General features: G+C 43.3%; 1 protein-coding gene across 1 annotated transcript in view; it reads right to left on the reverse strand.

Annotated features, from left to right (window-relative positions):
- The window catches only part of LOC132762317 (octapeptide-repeat protein T2-like), a 138153-nt gene that overhangs the window by 84025 nt on the left and 46628 nt on the right, over positions 1-7500 (reverse strand). The gene's annotated exons all lie outside the window — the stretch shown is intronic.

Genomic DNA, 7500 nt, shown 5'->3' on the forward strand with positions numbered 1-7500 from the left:
CCCCTCCACGTTCCCACTGCCCCCCTTTTGGGATGTCTGGCGTGGGAAAACGGTTTGGGGGCTTTTCACAAATCCAGTATCCCCTTGAACCAAAACCAATTAGAATGGTCCAAGGTCCTGCAATTGAAGGCCGAGCCTTCTTTTGCTGGATGTGAATGCCTGGCGCTCACTTAAAGTGGTACTTCAGCTGAGCCCAAGGTGAAAGGAACATTTTGTCTATAGGAACAGCGGCTCCGGGTTTCTAAGAAACCAACTGACCAAGACTTTGTCAAATCTCTCTCTTTCTCTCTCTCTCTCATTCCTTTTGGCTATCAAAACCTACAGGCACCTCGCGACATCGAACCAAAGCAAGCCAACAAACTATAGCCATTATGCACATTCAGTGCGTGCCTCGAAGAGAAATGAATGCCAGGAAAGAGACAGAAAGGCACACACATGTTGTCAAGAAATTGTGGGTTTTAGTCTTCTGTTGAGACATTCATCTTTGCAGTTCTGCTTTCAAAGTTTATCCATATTACAGGGGTTTTTGGGGGGGAAAATGGAAATATAATTTAGCTTGGTAACAGAGAGGAAAAACACAGAGAAGCTGTTGAAATCCACAAGCATGTGAACAATTTCGACAAAAAGGAAGAAACCATGAAAATGAACAAAATCTGGCAACCACTATGAAAAAAAACTCTATAATCATGACAGTAAATAAAGAGCAACACTCAAAAAAAGCAGTGGAATTCCAGACAAGAAAACCATCAAGGACGGCTAATCACCTCTCAACAAAGGATTCCTCCGAGCAGTAAGAAGCCTCACCTTGAAACTGCAAGGCCATTACATGCATCCTCAGAGGTTGTGAGGTCTGTTGGAAATTACGCAAGTGGGGTTTATATATCTGTGGGAGGAAGAAACCAGGCTCTGAAGCTGCAAAGCCATTCAATGCTAATCAAGGTAGCCAACTGAAATATTCACACCTACCTCCAACAGACAAGAGTTCTTTCTCCCACCCTGGACATTCCACAAATATATAAACCCATTTTTTCTAGTTTCCAACAGACCTCACAACCTCGGAGGATGCCTGCCATAGATGTAGGCAAAACGTCAGGAGAGAATGCTTCTGGAGCATGGCCATACAGCCCAGAAAACTCTCAGCAGCCCAATGATTCTGGCCATGAAAGCCTTCGACAACACATTGAACATCAAAAACTTATGGACATTCCCTACTTGTGACTTAGATGACATTGAACTAGATGAATCAATGGCCTGGCACCATACAAAGCCATTACTAAACCATTTTGAAAATGTGTACAAGTAGAAAAAGTTGTGTTACTTTACTCAGCACCACTTTCTCTCTTCTTTTTGGTGGGCCAATTTGAAGTAGACTACTCCCTAACAGGCTGAACCCATGCTGCCGTATAACCCAGTTTCTGAATCTGCTTTGAACTGGATTATATCAGTCTACACTGCCATATAATCCAGTTCAAAGCAGATAATCTGCATTCAGAAACTGGGTGATATGGCAGTGTAGAAGGGGCCATAGTTGCCACAATCAAAGCTGTATTAATGTTAGTGTGGTAAGGAATGGTAGAAATGGTGCTACAAAGAAGCACCATTATAACAAAAGTCAAACAGCATCAACATGGTATCTCTTTTGTAAAATATGCATTTTGCTCCACCATGTGTTGCGTGCTAATTTCAAAGCCTATCAGAATCATAGAGTTGGAAGAGACCACATGGGTCATCTAGTCCAACCCCCTGCCTTGTAGGAAAAGCACAATCAAAGCACCCCTGGCAGATGGCCATCCATGCTCTGTTTAAAAGCTTCCAAGGAAACAATAAGTAAACATTCCTCTGTTACTTTTCAAAGTGCTTGGTCATCATTAGCTTCTCTTTAGATAGTACAATACAGCCATCATCGTCATCCCGAATAGCAGCAGTAGCAATGCTACACTGTACAATATCGCACAATATCACAGATCTTGTGCTGACCATATTGTTAAAGAGGTATTGCTCACTCCCATGTCTAGTTTTCAGGAGTTATATCCAGGCATGGGCCAACTTGGGCCTTAAGAGGCTGAGAGGGAAAAGGAAAGGGCCTGAGGCTGTTGGGAATTGTGGGAGTTGAAGTCCAAAACACCTGGAGGACCCAAGTTGGCCCATGCCTGTGTTGGCTGCTTTGACTATCAAGAAAGGAAAATAAAACATTATTATTATTATTATTATTATTATTATTATTATTATTTTATACAATAACAATTACTACCAGAAGGGACAGAGAGTTTCATCTATGCTGACGATCATGCCATCACCACTCAAGCAGGGAGCTTTGAAATGGTTGAACAGAAGCTCTCCAAAGCTCTAGGTTCAGAGGTTCTCAACCTATGGGTCACCAGGTGTTTTGGCCTACAACTCCCAGAAATCCCAGTCAGTTTAGGATTTCTGGGAGTTGAAGACCAAAACATCTGGAGACCCACAGGTTGGGAACCGCTGTTCTAGGTGGTCTTAGTGTCTAACCCTATTCCGGGCAGTTTCGGGGGGAGGGGTGAAATTAGGTGCTTAATGGTCTTTTTCATTCCCCACTCTTTGAATATTAGGAATCAAATGATTGGGGTCTTGTCTTCCCAAGACTATACACTAGAGTCGAGCTCCATTCCAAGAATTAAAATCCAGAGCTTTTAATTCTGGCCCTGCCAAAGTGGTCTATATGCTTTGGAACATACTTTTGAGCAGACATGCACACAACTGTAATGCTAGGCTATGATTCTAATGGGGCTGTGGTGGCGCAATGTCCTGCTGAACTGCTGACCTGAAGATATGCAGTTTGAATCCTCAGTACGGGATGAACTCCCACTGTTAGCCCTAGCTCCTACCAACCTAGCAGTTCAAAAATATGCAAATTGAGCAGATAAATAAGTACTGCTTCGGCCAAAAGATGCTCCAAGCAGTCTTGGAGGTGACAATGCAGGCTCCTCAGTTTGAAAATGGAGAAGAAAACCTCCCTAAGAACCAGAGGTGAGCACCGTCTCCAGAAGTCGGAAATGAAAGGAGAAGCCTTTGCCTTGTCTGTGTTTGTGTGTCTCATTGTATGTGATTGTAAGGCATTGAATGTTTGACTACGTCTACTGTAAATGTTGTGATCTGCTCTGAGTCCCCTAGGGGAGAAGGATAGGAATATCAATAAAGTGCATTATTATTATTATTATTACTACTACTACTACTAGCTGTACCCGCCACAAGTTGCTGTGGCCAACCTTCCCTCCCTCTTTCTCTTCTTCTTTCTTTCTCTCCTTCCTTCCCTCCCCCTTTTTTCTTTCCCTTCTTCTTTCTTCCTTCTCTACCTGTTTCTTTTCTCACTTCCTTTGCTCTTTGGTTCCATCCTTCCTTGTCTCTTTCCTTCCTTCCTTCCTTCCTTCCTTCTTTCTCTCTTTCGTTCCTTCTCTCCTTCCTTCCCTCTTTCACTTTTTTTATTTCCTTCTCTCCTTCCTTCCTTCTCTACCCTTCTGTCTTTCCTTCTTTCTCTCCTTCCCCTCCTTCTTTCCCTTCTTCTTTCACTCTTTCTCTCCCTCCTTCTCTCCTTCCTTCCTTCTCTACCCTTTCTTTCTTTCCTTCCTTCTCTTCTTCCCTTCTTCTCTACTTCCTTCCTTCCCTCCTTATTTCTCTTTCATTCCTTCTCTCCTTCCTTCCCTCCTTCACTTTTTTCCTTCTCTCCTTCCTTCCTGCTCTACCCTTCTTTCCCTCCTACTCTCCATCCTTCTCTCCTTCCTTCCCTCAATCACTTTTTTATTTATTTCTCTCCTTCCTTACTTCCCTACCTTTCTTTCTTTCCTTCCTTCTCTCCTTCCCTACTTCTTTCCATCCTTCTTTCCCTCCTTCTCTCCCTCCTTCTCTACTTCCTTCCCTCCTTATTTCTCTCTTTCATTCCTTCTCTCCTTCCTTCCCTCCTTTACTTTTTTATTTCCTTCTCTCTTTCCTTCCTGCTCTACCCTTCTTTCCCTCCTTCTCTCCATCCTTCTCTCCTTACTTCCTTCCCCCTTTCTGTGTATGTATTTTGTGTGTGTGTATGCATATATGTGTGTGTTTGTGTATATGTGTGTGGTTTTGCACATGCATTGTAATGTATTTTTTGTTTGGGGTTTTTTGGGGGTTTTTTTGCTTTTAAAGTCCCTTATTCTGTGTTTTTCATTGTTTTTATGAGTGATCCACTAAATATCGTGTCCAAATTTAGTGTCAATTCATCCAGTGGTTTTTGAGTTATGCTAATCCCACAAACGAACATTACATTTTTATTTACATATATTATTATTAATGTATTTACGAGAGAGTAAGCCTACACTGGATAAGGCAGGTCTTACTCCCAATAAACATGCAAAGCACTCTGGATCCAAACAAATATTGATTTAATTGAGTTTAGTGGGAAAAGGAAGAGCAGGCATGGGCCAACTTGGGCCCTCCAGGTGTTTTGGACTACAACTCCCACAATTCCTAACAGCCGGTAGGCTGTTAGGAATTGTGGGAGTTGTAGTCCAAAACACCTGGAGGGCCCAAGTTGGCCCATGCCTACCGGCTGTTAGGAATTGTGGGTCTTACTCCCAATAAACATGCAAAGCACTCTGGATCCAAACAAATATTGATTTAATTGAGTTTAGTGGGAAAAGGAAGAGCAGGCATGGGCCAACTTGGGCCCTCCAGGTGTTTTGGACTACAACTCCCACAATTCCTAACAGCCGGTAGGCTGTTAGGAATTGTGGGAGTTGTAGTCCAAAACACCTGGAGGGCCCAAGTTGGCCCATGCCTACCGGCTGTTAGGAATTGTGGGTCTTACTCCCAATAAACATGCAAAGCACTCTGGATCCAAACAAATATTGACTTAATTGAGTTTAGTGGAAAAAGGAAGAGCAGGCATGGGCCAACTTGGGCCCTACCGGCTGTTAGGAATTGTGGGAGTTGTAGTCCAAAACACCTGGAGGGCCCAAGTTGGCCCATGCCTGTCTTACAACCTTCTGTTGAGGCTTCAAAAGGATGACATGCAATGCCGAAATGGTACTGATCTTTTGTGAATTGTTTTCCTTGCTTTCCTTTAGAGGGAGGGCCAGCTGGAAGGCAAAGAGAGTGGCTTCCAAATCAGGGAGGGAGGGGGGAAAAAAAGCACTTATTTGCCTCAAATTGGAGGCAAAAGAGAAAGAAAAAGAGAAAGAGAGAGAGCCGTGCTGCTTCGCGTTGCCATGGGAACGGGATGCAGATTTCTTCCCCCCAATTGCTTTTTTTTATTATTATTTGCTAGACATTGTAATACATATTATGTTTCAACTCTGGGGTTCTTTTCTTTCTCTCCTGCCTTGGAGTAAAAGGATCCTTTATGAATGTTAACCATTCAGGCCACTGGGAGAGGAAGAGGAGGAGGAGGAGGAGGAGGAGGAGGAGGAGGAGGAGGAGGAGGAGGAAGGGGAGCCCAGGGTCCCATCCGCAGCTCCAACAGGTAGTTTGTATGCAGGCAGAGTCGCCCCTTGTCCAGGCCTGGTCCCCTTTCTATGGAGGAGGGGCCCCCGCCTGCCTTCGTTTTCTGCTCTGCTTCACTCCACGCACACACATACACAGAGAAGGGGGGGACCCCAGCGCCACACAAAGGCAGCTGCCAAAGGCCCCTGAAAAGTGATCAAATTATCAAGAACTTGACCTCACAGGGGGAGCGAGCCAGCGAGGGAGGGAGGCAGGGACAGGGGAGAAGCCCGCCTGACTGCCACCAAGCCAAGGAGGGAGGAAAAGAGGGGGCGGGAAGGGAAAGAGACCCCCCCCCCAAAGGCCAGGCAGGCAGGCCAGGAAGAATATTTCTGAATCATGCTGGCAGGAGATGCCCTCCATCAAAAGTCTCAAATGTCATCAAAAGTCTCACATGGAGATAGATGAATGGATGGGTAGGTAGGTAGGTAGGTAAATATGTGGATGGATGGATGGATAGATAGAAAGATGAATAGATGAGTAGATAGGTACGTAGGTAGGTAGGTAGGTAGGTAGACAGACAGACAGATAGATACAATGAATGAATGGATGGATAGATAGATAGATAGATGGATGGATGGATGGATGGATGGATAGATAGATAGACAGACAGACAGGTTGAACGAAGGATAGATGGATGGATAGACACATACATGGATGGATAAGTAAATAGACAGACAGATAGGTAGACAGACAGATACATGGATTGATGGATAGATATACAGAGAGAGAGATACATGGATGGGTAGGTAGGTAGGTAGGTAGGTAGGTAGATACATGGATGGATCGATGGATGGATAGGCAGATAGACAGACAGACAGATACATTGGTGGATGGATGGATACATTCATAGATACATAGATGAATACATACATGGATGGATAAATGAATGAATGAATGAATGGATAGATAGGTAGGTAGGTAGGTAGACAAGTAGACAGACAGACAGACAGATAGTTACATTGGTGGATGGATGGATACAGAGATAGATACACAGATACATGGATGGATGAATACATAGATGGATGGATGGATGAATGGATAGATAGACAGGTAGACAGACAGATAGATAGATACTTTGGTGGGTGGGTGGATGGATGGATGGATGGATACATAGATACATAGATGCATGGATAGATAGATAGATAGATAGATAGGTAGATAGAGATAGATCTATAGATAGATAGATGGATGGCTGGATGGATAGATAGGTACATAGATGAATGCATGGATGGATATATACATAGGTACATGGATGGATGGATACATACATACATAGGTACATAGATGGATGAATGAATAGATTGAAAGATAGACAGATAGATAAATGGATGGATGGATGGATACATATATACGTAAATAGAATGGATGGATAGGTGGATAGATCAAGAGATACATAGATGGATGGATAGACAGACACATGGATAGATGTATAAATATATACATACATACATGGACAGATAGACAAAGAGGCACATGGGTGGGTAGGTGGATGGATATGCAGACAGACAGACACATGGATAGATGGAGGAATACATACATGGATGGATAGATAGATAGATAGATAGATAGATAGACAAAGAGGTAGGTAGGTAGGTGGATGGATGGATACGCAAAGAGACAGACACATGGGTGGTTGGGTGGATAGATGTTTGTCCATTTGAGACTTTTGATTATTCAGATAGACAGACAGACAGATAGACAAAGCGATACATAGGTAGGTAGGTAGATGGATGGATACGCAAAGAGACAGACACATGGCTGGTTGGGTGGGTAGATGTTTATCCATTTGAGACTTTTGATTATTCAGATAGACAGACAGACAGATAGATAGATAGACAAAGAGATACATAGGTAGGTAGATGGATGGATAGTCAAAGAGACAGACACATGGGTGGTTGGGTGGGTAGATGTTTGTATCTATATCCATTTGAGACTTTTGATTATTCAGATAGATAGATAGATAGATAGATAGATAGATAGATAGATAGATAGATGGATAGATGCAGACATCCC

Source organism: Anolis sagrei, chromosome 9, assembly GCF_037176765.1.
Source record: "Anolis sagrei isolate rAnoSag1 chromosome 9, rAnoSag1.mat, whole genome shotgun sequence".
Classification (NCBI taxonomy): Eukaryota; Metazoa; Chordata; class Lepidosauria; order Squamata; family Dactyloidae; genus Anolis; species Anolis sagrei.